The following is an 18,410-nucleotide window of genomic DNA, read 5'->3' as shown; positions in this document are numbered from 1 at the left end:
GAGTCATCATAACCCATTATCATGGCCATAGTGGCAACAAGAAAACTTTTTGAAAATGCATGTAGCCATATGGATCATTGTGCCTTACAACCAATGTAGGGAAATGGCACTGATGATCCCAGGAAAATGTATATATCTCTAATTTTTTTTCCTTTTTTCAAGTACATAACAGCTACATAATGTGGGTATGGTATGATATTGTTAAGCTCTACTTAGAGTCAAGTAGATTGCTACTATTTCAGGAAGTCTCCCTGACATTCAGGGAGTGTTGGCAAGTGGTTCCAATGTTTAGATCGACAGTGTTTTGTGAGAAAGTCAATAGGTCGACCCCATATTGTCAACATGCACTGGTGCCGAGAGGGGGAGGGGAAGCAGATACAAATTAACTGGGCTGGGCTGCTGGAGGGGCCTGAGTCCACTTAGCCTCCCAGTATACCTGTGCTGTGGCCTGCATCAGTGCCATCTTCCCGGTAATATCTTTGGGAAGATGGTGCTGCACATAAAAAGCAAAGACTCTGGCACTGTGCCAGAGTCTTTGCTCTCTAGTGGCGAGACTCATCTTCCCAAATATCACTGGTAAGATGGCGCTGGCTGGGGAGGAGGGACCCACTTCCAGATCAAGTAAGGTAGGAAGTGGATGCCCTCCCCCGCAACCCACTGCCCCCCCAAGTGTTAAAAAAAACTGCGCCCCCCCTTAAGGACCACACAAGATTTTACGATTAAAGGGCATTGTCATGCCCACATTATTAAGCCATGCCCCCTACCCCTTTTCCCAGGGCCCTGCGTGACTCTCTACACCCCTGTTATCATAGAATAGTTAGACATGATCAAAAGGTCAAAATAATCAAAAGGTTGACAGGTGAAAGGATGACGGGTCAACAGATGCAAAAGGTCAACAGGTTCAAAAGGTCGATTATTACAAGGTTTGGGTTTTTTTTTCAACTTTTGCCTCATTTACCTTCCACGTGGACTACTATTTGGAATAGTAACCCGTGGCTAGCGAAGTAAGACCTACTAATCATGGTCACAGACTGAAATGGATGAATTTCAACCATTTTTGTGTCACCAATTCTATGTCAACATTTTAACCCTGTTGACCTTTTGTACCTGTCAACCTTAGACAGTCGACCTTTTGACCCTGTCGACCTTTTGCGTGTCGACCATATGGTGTTGGCAGGGCCGTATTAAACCTTGGGGGGGCCAGATGCACTTAAGACAGGGCGGTCCGGGAGAATGGGGTATGTATGTTAGATTGTGCATACCTCCCAACATGACCCATTCCAGAGGGGAAAATAGGATTTTAATTACCTACCAGTAAATCCTTTTCTCGTCATCCGTAGAGGATACTGGGGTCCATTTAGTATCATGGGGTATAGACGGGTCCACTAGGAGCTATGGGTACTTTAAGAATTTGATAGTGTGGGCTGGCTCCTCCCTCTATGCCTCTCCTACCAGACTCAGTCTAGGAAACTGTGCCCGAGGAGACGTACATACTTTGAGAGAAGGATAGATAAGAATAGTGGTGAGATTCTCAACCAGCACACACAACAAGAGGAAAACCAAGCTAACCAAACTTGGAACAGAAACAGCAACAGCTGAACCAACATTACTTAACCAAGTAACAGTGCAGGAAGAACGAAGCACTGGGCGGGCGCCCAGTATCCTCTACAGACTACGAGAAAAGGATTTACCGATAGGTAATTAAAATCCTATTTTCTCTTACGTCCTAGAGGATACTGGGGTCCATTTAGTACCATGGGATGTACCAAAGCTCCCAAACCGGGTAGGAGAGTGCTGAGGTTCCTGCAGAACTGATTGACCAAACTGAAGGTCCTCAGTGTGATGTTAGTGTATTAGAATGCTTAATATTTGTAGACACTCCCTTACTAATATGTGTAAGCCTGAATCTTCAGTGATGGTCCCTGGGACCAGGGGGATGCTGGGAAGTGTGCAGTGTGCCTGGAGTTGGTGATGGAATAAAACAGCACAGCAGTGAACTCACATGTCTCTGTATCTTTATGACTGGATTTACAAACATATGAACAAAACATGGTGTCAGAAGAAGTTTAACTTGGACTGCTAGTGCTCTCAGAGTGTGAAAGAATCCTGCAGCAGTCTGTAAGGTTGTGATACTCAGTGTCTGCAAAGCCTGCCGTGTGCTCCTTTCTTCAAACAGTGAGTAACCATGGATAAACTAGCTCCTCCAACCGGCATGCTGATGTCTGGTAACTTGTCTGAAAACTGGAAAAGATTTAAGCAAAGGTTTAATATATATCTTTCTGCATGTGGAGCTGATACAGAGGCTGACAAAACTAAGGCATTCATTTTCCTTCATGTGATAGGAGAGGATGTGCTGGACATTTATAATAGTTTTCAGTTTGATGAGGGGCAGAATATGGTGCTATCTTCTATAATGCAAAAGTTTGAAGATTACTTTGTGCCAAGGAAAAATGTGACATATGAAAGATATAAGTTTTTCACATGTGATCAGAAGTCTGTAGATGGATTTGATCAGTATGTTACAGAGCTGCAATCACTCAGTAAAACCTGTGAGTTTGGTGATTTAAAGAATTCACTGATTAGAGATCGTATTGTCTGTGGAATACCTGATAATGGACTCAGAGAGAGACTGCTGAGAGAGCAAGACCTAACACTAGACAAGGCAGTGACTATGTGTAGATCTGCAGAAATAACTAGATTTCAAGCCAGAAAGTTACACAAGGACGCTGATGGTGCTGTCCATGTAGTGCAGAAAACAGAGCCAAGCAAACCTCCATTCTCAAGAATGAAGCAGTCTAAGCCACAGTCTAATAAGGAAATGTGTAGTAGATGTGGAAATGCTCACAATCCTAAAATGTGCCCGGCTTATGGTAAAACCTGCATCAAATGTGGTAGACTTAATCACTTTGCCAAATGCTGTAAAATGAAAAGTTAAACAAACAGAGGAATTCTTTGTGGATTGCATTGAACTTTGCAGTGCAGATAAGAAAGAATGGATTGTCCCTTTAACTGTGAACGAGATTGTCATTCCCTTTAAGCTTGATACTGGCGCGCAGGTGAATTTAATATCGTTTCAAGACTATAAGACTTTTAGAGTAAAACCTAAAATTCATCCAGCCAAAGTGAAACTTACAGGGTACACTGGGGAGGAAATGCCTGTGAAAGGAACATGCTTAGTGACACTGAAATATAAGGGACAACAATTTAAAACATCTCTACTGATTGTGGATAAAAATGTGCAACCGATTCTAGGATTAAGTTCCTGTGAGAAACTAAGCTTGCTAAAGAAAGTTTTTATGGTGACATCACAAGTAGAAGATGACTGCAAATCGATGTTTACAGAATACAGAGACTTGTTTGAAGGTCTAGGTTGCTTGCCTGGAGAGCATAAAATAAATATAGACACGCAAGTTTCTTCAGTGATACACCCCTGTTGAAAAGTGCCGTTTGCGCTGAGAGAAAACTGAAACGAGTCAAATCGCATGGAAGCCTTGGGTGTGATACAGAAAGTTGATGAGCCTACTGAATGGGTAAGCTCCTTAGTAATTGTTGAAAAGAAAAATGGACAACTCAGAATATGTCTAGACCCCAGAGATTTAAACAAAGCTACTAAACGAGAACATTTCAAACTACCAACTAGAGATGAAATCATGTCGCAATTTGCGGGAGCAAAATGGTTCTGTAAATTGTAAATCTTCATGATTCTGGCAAATGAAGCTAGATGAGGCCAGCTCAAAGCTTTGTACATTTAATACACCAGAAGGTCGATACAGATTTCTTCGACTACCATATGGAATATTGTCTGCTCCAGAAGTATATCACAAAAAGATACACATGATTTTTGAACATATTCCAGGTGTTGAAACAATGATGGATGACATTATTGTCTGGGGATCTACAAAGGATGAACATGATTCTAGATTGAGACAAGTAATGGAACTTGTCAAGAAAGTGAATCTAAAGCTAAACAAGTACAAATGTGAATTTGGCGTGAATACACTTACCTTTATGGGCGACATGGTCTCGGATCAAGGTGTAAAACCAGACCCAAGTAAAATATCAGCCATAGTGAACATGGAACGTCCTAACAACAAAGACGACATCAGAAGATTCCTAGGAATGATTACTTACTTAGGAAAGTTTATTTCTCAACTCTCTGAATGAACAGCCTCTCTTAGATGGTTGTTGGACAAAGATAACGAGTGGATGTGGTCACATGAACAAGAAGAAAGTTGGCAAAACTTGAAACAGATCATTACAGAGCAACCAGCGCTAAAATTCTTTGATCCTGCGAAAAGAATAAGAATTTCAGCAGATGCTTCGCAATTTGGCCTAGGCTCAGTGCTGTTACAAGAACATGAGGATACATGGCAACCAGTAATCTATGCATCAAGAGCACTGACAAGTGCTGAAACAAGGTATGCTCAGATAGATAAAGAACTTCTAGCGATCACATATGCATGTGAGCGATTTCATCAGCTTGTGTATGGTCAAACATTTACAGTGGAAACTGACCACAAGCCATTGGTAGCTATCATGACTAACACATTACTTGACTGTCCCATGAGAATTCAACGAATGCTTATCAGACTACAGAATTATGATGTACACTTGCTGTACTGTCCCGGCAAATACATGTACATTGCTGATACACTTTCTCGTGCTGTGGACAAAAGTGAAGGTTCCAAAAGTCTGATGGATGAAGAGATAGAAGCCTATGTTAATTTGATCGTAGCTTCTCTACCAGTGTCTCTTGCAAGACAAGAACAGATTAGGAAAGAAACTGAGACAGAGGACACAATGAAAGTGTTGAAAGATATCATTCTGAAAGGTAGGCCAGCAGAAAAACATGCGTGCCTGCTGTCTATCCATGATTATTGGATGTACCGCAGTGACCTTACAGTTGTCGATGGTATTATTTACAAAGGCAATAGGTTTGTCATACCTGCACGACTAAGAAAAACTATGCTGTGCAAGATACATGAAAGCCACTTAGGAGAAGAAAAATGGAAGCGGAGAGCGCGTGAAGTTATGTATTGGCCAAGAATGAACCAAGACATAGCACAGACTACAGCTACATGTGAATTATGTCTTACGCAGAGACCGAAACAACAAGTCAAGCCACTGAGTCCTCACGCAGTGCCAGAGAGACCGTACCAGAAAGTTGGCACAGATTTGTTTGATTGTAATGGGAAAACGTACATTGTCATGACTGATTATTACTCTAACTACCCTGAGGTGAAGACACTACATACAACTACTAGTAAAGCCGTAATCAATTGCATGAAGTCAATCTTTGCAAGGCATGGTGTTCCTATGGAAGTGTTCACTGACAATGGTCTTCAGTTTTCCAGTGCTGAATTTAGACAATTTGCTGATGAGTGGGAATTTGTCCATACTACGTCAAGTCCCCACTATCCACGCTCAAATGGGTTGGTGGAAAGTTCAGTAAAAACTGTAAAGAGTCTCATGAAAAAAGCTCAAGAAGGTAAAGAAGATTTCTACAAAAGTCTTTTAATCTATTGCAGTACACCTTTACAGAATGGACTTTCTCCTGCACAAATGCTGATGGGAAGGAGGATTAGAGCAAATCTCCTGATACATGATGAACTGCTTAATACACATAACTCAGCGTTGGTCAGACTGAGTAAGGAACGTCAACAGGCGAAACAGAAACTGTTCCATGACAGGCGAGCAAAAAGCTTATCTGATCTAAAATCGGGTGACCAAGTCCATCTCAGAGATCACGAGAAAGGTATTTGGGTGCAGAAAGGTATTGTGCAAGCACAAGTAGCACCAAGATCTTATACTATACGTATAGAGCATGGAACGGAAGTAAGAAGAAATCGGGTGAATTTAAGATCTCAACCTAACCATAATGAAGACAACATGACTGAAGAATACCCTTCATCTGACATGTATGATGATCCTGATAATGGTGAACAAACCACGATTCTAGAAAGGTCCAACATGGTCGAGGAAACACAGACTGTGTATGAAAGACCCAAAAGGGAAATACGCAGACCTGAGAGACTCATTGAAACGTGTTAGATGATGTACTTAATATGACGTTGTTAATTGTTGCATTGAAGCGTACAGGGCTTATCTTTAAAGAAAAGAGTATGTGATGTTAGTGTATTAGAATGCTTAATATTTGTAGACACTCCCTTACTAATATGTGTAAGCCTGAATCTTCAGTGATGGTCCCTGGGACCAGGGGGATGCTGGGAAGTGGGTAGTCCAGTGTGCAGTGTGCCTGGAGTTGGTGATGGAATAAAACAGCACAGCAGTGAACTCACATGTCTCTGTATCCTTATCCCTGGATTTACAAACATATGAACAAAACACTCAGAGGCCAAAGTATCAAACTTGTAGAACTTAGCAAACATGTTCGAAACTGACCAAGTAGCTGCTCAACAGAGCTGTAAAGCCGAGACACCTGGGGCAGCCACCCAGGAAGAACCCACCAACCTAGTAGAGTGAGCCTGTACAGATTTTGGACATGGCAAACTTGCCATGGAATAAGCATGCTGGAAGTCTGATCCAGCATGCAATAGTCTGCTTTGAAGCAGGACACCCAATCTTATTGGGATCATAAAGAACAAACAGCGAGTCCGTCGTTGTTCTTTTCACATACACCTTCAAAGCCCTCACAACATCCATAGACTTTGAAGTAGCAGAGGTATCGGTGACAACCAGGACCACAATAGGTGAAATGCAGGTCCAGTCGGACAACGTGATGGCAGTGACGTACAGTACATAAACCGACAGGGCGGAATGAAAAGCAGAGCAGCAATGTCAGATGTGTCAAGGATTCTCCGACTGGACCTGAATGGCCCGATCTTGAAGAAGATGTGGGGCCTGCAGAAGGGCGTTTTATATGGCCCTGAGTTCCAGAATGTTGATAGGAAGGACGACTTCCTGACTTGACCATCTTCCTTGAAACTGCACCCGCTGACTGCAGCCCCTGAGTGACTGCTCCCCAACCTCTGTGGCTTGCGTCTGTGGTTAGCATAATCCAGTTCTAAATTGAACCAGAGACCTGGTGAAGAGGAACACACTGCGGTACAAGACACACTCTTTGCCTGACATAATGTAATGTGACAGCACACAAACACAGAGGAAAGGTTAAGCACAATTAACCCACAAAGAGCCCTTCAGGGAGACACAGAGATGTTTGGAGCCAGCCCCCACCATGCCTGTATCGCTAATGCCAAGCTTAGCCGGGTCGCAGACTAAGTACCCTGATAGGGGACTTAGGCCCTCATTCCGAGTTGATCGCTCGCTAGCTGTTTTTAGCATAGTCACCACCCACGGGGGAGTGTATTTACGCTTTGCAAGTGTACGAACGCCTGTGCAACCGAGCTCTGCAAAAAGTAGGTCTGAACTTACTCAGCCCTTGCGATCACTTCAGTCTTTTTGGGGCCGGAATTGACGTCGCACACCCACCCTCCAAACGTTCAGACACGCCTGCGTTTTCCCTACCAGTCCCAGAAAACGGTCAGTTGACACCCATAAACGCCCTCTTTCTGTCAATCTTCTTGCGATCGGCTGTGCGTATGGATTTTTTGTTAAATCCATAGCTCAGCAACGATCTGCATTGTACCCATATGACACACATGCGCACGCATGCGCAGTAGAGACCTGATTACAGCGCAGCGATAATTGGCAGCGTGCATTCAGCTGGGAATGACCCCCTTAGTACACTAGTAATCGTCCGTCCCCCCTGCTATGACCCCTTGGTACTGCTGAGGTAATGTGTAGTCACAGTGGAGGAGCTGTGCGTCCCTGTCCTGTCAGCGTCTGTGTCCACTGCAGAGGGAAAATGGCACTGGTGAGCTGATGGATCCTCTCATAGTGAAGCCCCACCCCTTAAATGGCGCGCGGTATTCCCGCTTTTTTTTTTACTGGCTGAGGAATCTGGTGCTTAAAATGGAGAAAACCGTTTTAAGGCTGTTGTGCCAGTATGGGTACTGTATACAGTGTACGGGGACGCAGTTGTGTACTGTGTCCGGACACATGTTCCACCCTGTTTAGAAGCCGTGCATCTGCATACCCTCATGCCGCCATAATGGGCGGCACCCCGCTAGCCGGGAAGCCGGTTCAGTACTCGCCCCTCTCTTCATTCTTCTGGCTCTGTTAGGGGTGGCGGCGTGCAGCGGGAATGAACGCTCGCCGTGATGCGCTTGCGAATAGGTCCCTCAGGAGCCCAGTGTCCTGTCAGCGGAGAACGGGACGATTAACCCTTCAAGAGGTTGGGCCGTTCCCCCCCCTAAGTCCCATGAAGCAGGCAGGCTGGTGCCATCCAGCCCTGCCTGAAAATAACAAACATACTAAATAAATGCAGAAAACTCTTCAGGAGCTTCCTTCAGCGTGACCGGCTCCTCTGGTCACATTTTCTAAACGGGGTCTGGTAGGAGGGGCATAGAGGGAGGAGCCAGCCCACACTAACAAATTCTTAAAGTGCCCATGGCTCCTAGTGGACCCGTCTATACCCCATGGTACTAAATGGACCCCACTATCCTCTAGGACGTAAGAGAAAAACTATTTAGTTGATAAGAAAGGCATTTCAACAGAGAGCATTTTTTTCCTCCTGAAGTGGGTAATGGGAGTTCTGGTTTGTGCATATTACATTTAACCAATGGTGTATATTAGATTTAAGCGAATAGTTTAATAATGCCTGAGTACTGTTTATAGCTCCACCTAATTGAGAGACAACTATTTTATAACATTTTCTTGTAGTAGAACAAAGACAACTTAAACAACTGTAAAATACACACAGAACAATAAAATCTATAATTTATTGTATCTTGCAAAAAATGCAATACCAAGCAGCCTCTCTACTTACACACTGGAACAGGCTTCAGGAGGACTCTGTGTGTGTGTGTGTGTGTGTGTGTGTGTGTGTGTGTGTGTGTGTGTGTGTGTGTGTGTGTCTCTCTAGAACCGAATGCTGTCATTGGATAACAGGTTACATAGGACCCAGACACCCAGGTGGGGAGGATGAGAAGCTGGGATCCCTTGGTCACTTACAGCTTTCTTTCCCCATCTATCTCTCCTCTGGTCAGTAAGCTCCATTGGTAGCTCATGAAACCTGATACTCCTGTGTCTCTGCCTGCACTATGTCACGATCCAGGTATCTGGACGCCATTTCTTACCCATCAGATGCCTCCTAAGGCTGGCTCAGCGCTCCAGGACCGGATCCCATCTGTTATCCTGATGTTTACATTCCTGTATCCTCTCCTGTCACTCTGAGACGCTGTCACAGTAAACGCCATATTACACCTGGCATGGCGTCTCCCGCGGCCTCCGCCGCCGTCCCTGAGCTTCTGCATGCAGAGTGTCTGAGTGGCGATTACGTCAGCCGCGGCCTCCGCTGTGTCCGCGTGGTTGGATGTGCACCTGTCAGCTTGGCGCCTCCTGTCTCCGGTGGCCGGCGCCGCCATTACTGTTTTCATTACCACATGGATTACAAACCAAATTTCCCTCCAAGTGTCTGCATGGGCGCAGCCATCTTGGATTCTGTCAGCTGATCATTTCCACCAATCTGTTCTCAGTATTGATAATCTGCATAATTGCCTAGCCAATCCCTTCCTTGCTGCAGGTATAAATACACTGTGCCTGAGCAAGGAAGGCGTCAGTGCTTTGGTTGTCAAACCTAGTTCCTGTTTGTCTCTCTCCTGTGATTGTCTTCCAGGTTCCAGCTCCTGTCTCAAGACTTCCACCATAGAGACCCGCACCAGCATTCCACCTGCGGTGTAGCCTGACTCTCCGATCCATTTTGGATTCATCTGTTTCCAGCTACAACATTACCTGCTTCCAGCCCAGCTTCCAGCAGAGTACAGCTTCTCTTAAAGGGCCGGTGTCCTTTCTACAGTTTACCACTCTCCACCGGTATTATAATTTCACCGCTCTCAAACTCCTAACTTCAGCTCATATTTCATCGCTCCCAAGTTCATTTATTATTTAACTGGTTCCAGCCAGTATCCACTCCGTGCCAACAACAGTCTGGTTCCAGCCAGTATCCACAGCAGCCGTTTTATCTTCAGCAGCCCAGCTTTTCCTGGAACACCAGCTGGTACAATCCTGGGTTATCTCCATTGCTACAGTCGGGCCTGGTAAGGACTTTCCATCTAGAAGATTATAAGAACTATCTCACACTACCAGTGCCCTGTGGCTCCTGCCACCCTGTAGTTCCCAGGAACTGTATTTATTCTTTGCTGACTTTTATGTTTCTTTTACTGCTACTGTGATGCATGGAGTTTGTCATAAATAAACATCATTGACTTTTATTCAAGTTGTCGTGGTCACGCCTTCGGGCGGTTCTTCTTCATGTTACTTACATGTCCAGGGGTCTGATACAACCTCCCAGGTTCCGGTACATCTCAGCCCCTACAACTGAGGCTGCCTCCCGTCAGCTCAGGCCCTCAGTTGTGACACACTACATATTATCCTGCTCATATTCTGTCTGCCTGGCTTTGCTGCTGCTCAATAGGGAGAGCTAGTGATGTCAGTGTGCTCCGGCGGGGAGGCCCCCTGACAGATGGAGACCCGGGGTACAGTATACCAGTGACGTGCAGTGGGGTGAGGCAGGTTTTAGCTCACCGCACGTCCCTGCAGTATACCCTGCGCCCCCACCTTAATCTTGCTATGGGGGTCAACCTATTGTCTATCTAATAGATAGCTCTTTTATACCGCACCTCTTAGAAAGTATGCTTCTGTGTGCGTGCATCAGAAATCACTAAATCGCTACCATACAGCATGTGCTGAGTGCCTCGTCCTTCTTGCTGTCACTCACAAACATGATGATGGTCTGTTCGTCCCTTCCTCTGAATGCTGACTGCAAACAGTCCAAATAAAAAGTGTGTTCATACCTTATAGTAAAAATATCCTCTTTCCTGTTTTGCACCTGCGGTCCCCAAATACACATACAGAAAGGTTGTGCGACCATAGGCAGTGGCAGGCTTGGCCGTGGGGCAGAGTGCCATCTGCCCCCTAGGCTGGTTAATTTTTAGTGCTACAGGGTCACCAGTAGACACGCTCTACATATATGTGGCTGGCTGCAGGAGGCAGGCAGAATGGTGGCAGCGGGAAGCAGGCAGAGTAGCAGCAGCTGCAGACAGTCCCTGCCACTCTCACAGTGCTATAATACAATAAGAGCAGCCGGTCCGCTGCACCCCCCTGAACTCCTCTCAGCAGGTGAATAATTTTGGCTACATGCCAAGTTAGAAGAGCAGGACAGGAACAGTGATATATGTACCTGAGACCACACTAAAATGAAGCAAGTACAGTTTTTTGCTTCTACAGCAATTTTGAGTCTGCTGCTGGGGGGTGGGGGGGGGGGAGCGGTCTGCTGCAGGTGGACAGTGAAGGTGCAGAGGATGGAGTACTGTAAGATGGACACTTAGGGCGAGATTTAAATGTTTTATTGCACCCTATCTCCCGTCTAAAGCAACGGGAGATCACGGGACAATATTCTATTGACCCCTGATATCGCGCTGACCGCGCCCATTGTGAGATGACTTCATTTGTGTTGATTTATTCCTATTCCCATGACTACTTCAAAGAATAATAGTAGTAATACTAATAATAATGACAACAACAACAAAATAGGTTCCTGTACTGCATACAACTGAGTACTATCCTAAATAAAGCACGGCTTGCAACCTTACAGGTCTAAGAAAGTACAGTATATGATATGTGTTTGTTTACTACTCCCACAGGTGAGAAAAGTACATACACAATGCCTGGTGATGGAAAGTATGAATGCTACACTTTAATTCATTCTCATAGAGTAAGGAATGTTTTAATGTGACATCCAATTACACTGCAGAAATATAAACTGTACCAGTATACAGCCTACAGACTATAGTCCTGCAATTGCATGTCTCGGCACAGCACCACAGTACACTGGAATGCTTGACAACTCACATACCAACTTTATTACACTGCTGTGACATTCCACACAGGCAGGGCCGGACTGGGACTAAAAATAGGCCCTGGCATTTTTGAAGCACACAGGCCCACCTCGGTGTCAGCATCTAACTCCTCCCCTTAGTATTCCTGACTCCTTCTACTTCTTAGTGTATACTCTTACAAAATAAGAATTTACTCACCGGTAATTCTATTTCTCATAGTCCGTAGTGGATGCTGGGACTCCGTAAGGACCATGGGGAATAGCGGCTCCGCAGGAGACTGGGCACAACTATAAAGAAAGCTTTAGACTACTGGTGTGCACTGGCTCCTCCCACTATGACCCTCCTCCAGACTTCAGTTAGTATACTGTGCCCGGAAGAGCTGACACAATAAGGAAGGATTTTGAATCCCGGGTAAGACTCATACCAGCCACACCAATCACACCGTATAACTCGTGATACAATACCCAGTTAACAGTATGATAACAACTGAGCCTCTCAACAGATGGCTCAACAATAACCCTTTAGTTAAGCAATAACTATGTACAAGTATTGCAGACAATCCGCACTTGGGATGGGCGCCCAGCATCCACTACGGACTACGAGAAATAGAATTACCGGTGAGTAAATTCTTATTTTCTCTGACGTCCTAAGTGGATGCTGGGACTCCGTAAGGACCATGGGGATTATACCAAAGCTCCCAAATGGGCGGGAGAGTGCGGATGACTCTGCAGCACCGAATGGGCAAACTCTAGGTCCTCCTCAGCCAGGGTGTCAAACTTGTAGAATTTAGCAAACGTGTTTGACCCCGACCAAGTAGCTGCTCGGCAAAGTTGAAGAGCCGAGACCCCTCGGGCAGCCGCCCAAGAAGAGCCCACCTTCCTCGTGGAATGGGCTTTCACTGATTTAGGATGCAGCAGTCCAGCCGCAGAATGTGCAAGCTGAATCGTACTACAGATCCAGCGAGCAATAGTCTGCTTTGAAGCAGGTGCACCCAACTTGTTGGGCGCATACAGGATAAAGAGCGAGTCAGTCTTTCTGACGCCAGCTGTCCTGGAAACATATATTTTCAGGGCCCTGACTACGTCCAACAACCTGGAAGCCTCCAAGTCTTTTGTAGCCGCAGGCACCACGATAGGTTGGTTCAGATGAAAAGCTGATACCACTTTAGGGAGAAACTGGGGACGAGTCCTCAATTCTGCCCTATCCATATGGAAAATCAGATAAGGGCTTTTACATGACAAAGCCACCAATTCTGATACACGCCTGGCCGAAGCCAAGGCCAACAACATGACCACTTTCCACGTGAGATATTTCAAATCCACGGTTTTCAGTGGCTCAAACCAATGTGACTTTAGGAAATCCAACACCACGTTGAGATCCCAAGGAGGCACAAAAGGGGGCTGAATATGCAGCACTCCCTTAACAAAAGTCTGAACTTCAGGTAGTGAAGCGAGTTCTCTCTAGAAGAAAATCGATAGAGCCGAAATCTGGACCTTAATGGAACCCAATTTAAGGCTCATAGTCACCCCTGACTGTAGGAAGTGCAGGAAATGGCCCAGGTGAAATTCCTCCGTTGGGGCCTTCCTGGCCTCACACCACGCAACATATTTTCGCCATATGCGGTGATAATGGTTTGCGGTTACTTCTTTCCTAGCTTTAATCAGCGTAGGAATGACTTCCTCCGGAATGCCCTTTTCCTTCAGGATCCGGTGTTCAACCGCCATGCCGTCAAACGCAGCCGCGGTAAGTCTTGGAACAGACAGGGCCCCTGCTGCAGCAGGTCTTGTCTGAGCGGTAGAGGCCATGGGTCCTCTGAGATCATTTCTTGAAGTTCCGGGTACCAAGCTCTTCTTGGCCAATCCGGAACAATGAGTATAGTTCTTACTCCTCTTCTCCGTATTATCCTCAGAACCTTTGGTATGAGAGGAAGAGGAGGGAACACATAAACCGACCGGTACACCCACGGTGTCACTAGAGCGTCCACAGCTATCGCCTGCGGGTCTCTTGACCTGGCGCAATACTTTTCTAGCTTTTTGTTTAGGCGGGACGCCATCATGTCCACCTGTGGCCTTTCCCAACGGTTTACAATCATTTGAAAGACTTCTGGATGAAGTCCCCACTTTCCCGGGTGGAGGTCGTGCCTGCTGAGGAAGTCTGCTTCCCAGTTGTCCACTCCCGGAATGAACACTGCTGACAGTGCTAACACGTGATTTTCCGCCCATCGGAGAATCCTTGTGGCTTCTGCCATTGCCGTCCTGCTTCTCGTGCCGCCCTGTCGGTTTACATGGGCGACCGCCGTGATGTTGTCTGACTGGATCAGTACCGGCTGGTTCTGAAGCAGGGGTTTTGCCTGACTTAGGGCATTGTAAATGGCCCTTAGTTCCAGAATATTTATGTGCAGGGAAGTCTCCTGACTTGACCATAGTCCTTGGAAGTTTCTTCCCTGTGTGACTGCCCCCCAGCCTCGAAGGCTGGCATCCGTGGTCACCAGGACCCAGTCCCGTATGCCGAATCTGCGTCCCTCTTGAAGATGAGCACTCTGCAGCCACCACAGCAGAGACACCCTTGTCCTTGGAGACAGGGTTATCAGCCGATGCATCTGAAGATGCGATCCGGACCACTTGTCCAACAGGTCCCACTGAAAGGTTCTTGCATGAAACCTGCCGAATGGAATCGCTTCGTAGGAAGCTACCATATTTCCCAGGATCCGCGTGCAGTGATGCACCGACACCTGTTTTGGTTTTAGGAGGCCTCTGACTAGAGATGACAGCTCCGTGGCCTTCTCCTCCGGGAGAAACACTTTTTTCTGTTCTGTGTCCAGAACCATCCCCAGGAACAGTAGACGTGTCGTAGGGACCAGCTGTGACTTTGGAATGTTTAGAATCCAGCCGTGCTGTTGTAGCACCTCCCGAGATAGTGCTACCCCGACCAACAACTGCTCTCTGGACCTCGCCTTTATCAGGAGATCGTCCAAGTACGGGATAATTAAAACTCCCTTCTTTCGAAGGAGTATCATCATTTCGGCCATTACCTTGGTAAAGACCCTCGGAGCCGTGGATAGACAGAACGGCAACGTCTGGAATTGGTAATGACAATCCTGTACCACAAATCTGAGGTACTCCTGGTGAGGATGGTAAATGGGGACATGCAGGTAAGCATCCTTGATGTCCAGTGATACCATGTAATCCCCCTCGTCCAGGCTTGCAATAACCGCCCTGAGCGATTCCATCTTGAACTAGAATTTTTTTATATATGTGTTCAAGGATTTAAAATTTAAAATGGGTCTCACCGAACCGTCCGGTTTCGGTACCACAAACATTGTGGAATAGTAACCCCGTCCTTGTTGAAGTAGGGGTACCTTCGCTATCACCTGTTGTGAATACAGCTTGTGAATTGCCTGTAACACTGCCTCCCTGCCTGAGGGAGTGGTTGGCAAGGCAGATTTGAGGAAACGGCGGGGGGGAGACGTCTCGAATTCCAGCTTGTACCCCTGAGATACTACCTGAAAAATCCAGGGATCCACCCGTGAGCGAGCCCACTGATTGCTGAAATATTTGAGACGGGCCCCCACTGTGGAGCCCCAGCATCATGCTGTGGACTTAGAGGAAGCGGGGGAGGACTTTTGCTCCTGGGAACTGGCTGTATGCTGCAGCTTTTTTCCCCATACCTCTGCCTCTGGGCAGAAAGGACGCGCCTTTAACCCGCTTGCCCCTATTGGGCCGAAAGGACTGTACCTGATAATACGGTGCTTTCTTTGGCTGTGAGGGAACATGGGGTAAAAATGTAGACTTCCCAGCTGTTGCTGTGGAAACGAGGTCCGAGGGACCATCCCCGAACAACTCCTCACCCTTATAAGGTAGAACTTCCATGTGCCTTTTGGAATCTGCATCTCCTGTCCACTGACGAGTCCATAACCCTCTCCTGGCAGAAATGGACATTGCACTAATTTTGGATGCCAGCCGGCAGATATCCCTCTGTGCATCCCTCATGTATGAAAGTGCGTCTTTTATATGCTCTACGGTTAGCAATATAGTGTCCCTGTCTAGGGTATCAATATTTTCTGACAGGGAATCTGACCATGCAGCTGCAGCACTGCACATCCATGCTGAAGCAATAGCTGGTCTCAGTATAACACCTGTGTGTGTATATATAGATTTCAGGATAGCCTCCTGCTTTCTATCAGCAGATTCCTTCAGGGCGGCCGTATCCGGAGACGGTAGTGCCACCTTCTTTGACAAGCGTGTGAGCGCTTTATCCACTCTAGGGGATGTTTCCCAACGTGACCTATCCTCTGGCGGGAAAGGGTACGCCATTAGTAACCTCTTAGAAATTACCAGCTTCTTATCAGGGGAAGCCCACGCTTCTTCACACACTTCATTTAACTCCTCAGATGGAGGAAAAGCTACTGGTAGTTTTTTCTCTCTAAACATAATACCCTTTTTTGTGGTACCGGGGGTAACATCAGAAATGTGCAACACATTTTTCATTGCCTCAATCATGTAACGTGTGGCCCTACTGGAAGTTACATTAGTCTCATCGTCTTCGACACTGGAGTCAGTATCCGTGTCGACATCTGTGTCTGCATCTGAGGTAGCGGGCGTTTTAGAGCCCCTGATGGCTTTTGAGACACCTGGGCAGGCACAGGCTGAGAAGCCGGCTGTCCCACATTTGGTATGTCGTCAAACATTTTATGCAAGGAGTCGACACTGTCGCGTAATTCCTTCCACAGCACCATCCACTCAGGTGTCGACCCCGCAGGGGGTGACATCACATTTACAGGCATCTGCTCCGCCTCCACATAAGCCTCCTCATCAAACATGTCGACACAGCCGTACCGACACACCGCAAACACACAGGGAATGCTCTGACAGAGGACAGGACCCCACAAAGCCCTTTGGGGAGACAGAGAGAGAGTATGCCAGCACACACCAGAGCGCTATATAACACAGGGATCCCACTATAAATGAGTGTTTTCCCTTATAGCTGCTTTTTATATATATATATATCCTGCGCCTAAATTTAGTGCCCCCCCTCTCTTTTTTACCCTTCTGTAGCTTGCAGACTGCAGGAGAGAGCTAGGGAGCTTCCTTCCAGCGGAGCTGTGAGGGAAAAATGGCGCCAGTGTGCTGAGGGAGATGGCCTCGCCCCTTTTCCGGCGGACTTCTCCCGCTTTTTCTGGAATACTGGCAGGGGCAGGCCTCTAGGACTATATATGATGTAGATTTGCCAGCCAAGGTGTCTTATATTGCCCTCAGGGCGCCCCCCCCCCCAGCGCCCTGCACCCATCAGTGACCGGAGTGTGAGGTGTCCATGAGGAGCAATGGCGCACAGCTGCAGTGCTGTGCGCTACCTTGGTGAAGACCGAAGTCTTCTGCCGCCGATTTTCCGGACCTCTTCATGCTTCTGGCTCTGTAAGGGGGACGGCGGCGCGGCTCCGGGAACGAACACCAAGGTCGGGTCCTGCGGTCGATCCCTCTGGAGCTAATGGTGTCCAGTAGCCTAAGAAGCCCAAACTACCACCTGTTAGGTAGGTTCGCTTCTTCTCCCCTTAGTCCCTCGCTGCAGTGAGTCTGTTGCCAGCAGATCTCACTGTAAAATAAAAAACCTAAATATACTTTCTTTCTAGGAGCTCAGGAGAGCCCCTAGTGTGCATCCAGCTCAGCCGGGCACAAGATTCTAACTGAAGTCTGGAGGAGGGTCATAGTGGGAGGAGCCAGTGCACACCAGTAGTCTAAAGCTTTCTTTATAGTTGTGCCCAGTCTCCTGCGGAGCCGCTATTCCCCATGGTCCTTACGGAGTCCCAGCATCCACTTAGGACGTCAGAGCAATATAATTAATATTATAACAACATACAAGTGTACATCATGCTCTGTTAAAATACACACAACCAGTGGTTGAAGTGGGGGTATGGAAAAGTGAAGGTTGTAACTAAGCGCGCGCCCCGGAAAAGGGGCATGGCCCCTCAAAATGGGGCATGTCATTCAGTGTAGTTTACCACACCAAAGGGGTCATTCCGAGTTGTTCGCTCGTTACCGATTTTCGTAGCGGAGTGATTAAGGCGAAAATGCGCATGCGCATGGTACGCAGTGCGCATGCGCTAAGTATTTTAGCTCAAAACTTTACTCAAGTCCGAACGAAAAATTTTCATCGTTGAAGTGATCGGATTGTGATTGACAGGAAGTGGGTGTTTCTGGGCGGAAACTGACCGTTTTCTGGGAGTGTGCGGAAAAACGCAGGCGTGCCAGGATAAAACGCGGGAGTGTCTGGAGAAACGGGGGAGTGGCTGGCCGAACGCAGGGCGTGTTTGTGACGTCAAACCAGGAACGAAACGGGCTGAGCTGATCGCAGTGTAGGAGTAAGTCTCGAGCTACTCAGAAACTGCTAAGAATTTTCTATTCGCAATTCTGCTAATCTTTCGTTCACTATTCTGCTAAACTAAGATACAATCCCAGAGGGCGGCGTCCTAGCGTGTGCAATGCTGCTAAAATCTGC

This window comes from Pseudophryne corroboree, chromosome 5, assembly GCF_028390025.1.
Source record: "Pseudophryne corroboree isolate aPseCor3 chromosome 5, aPseCor3.hap2, whole genome shotgun sequence".
In the NCBI taxonomy this organism is placed as follows: Eukaryota; Metazoa; Chordata; class Amphibia; order Anura; family Myobatrachidae; genus Pseudophryne; species Pseudophryne corroboree.
This window is presented reverse-complemented; position numbering follows the sequence as displayed.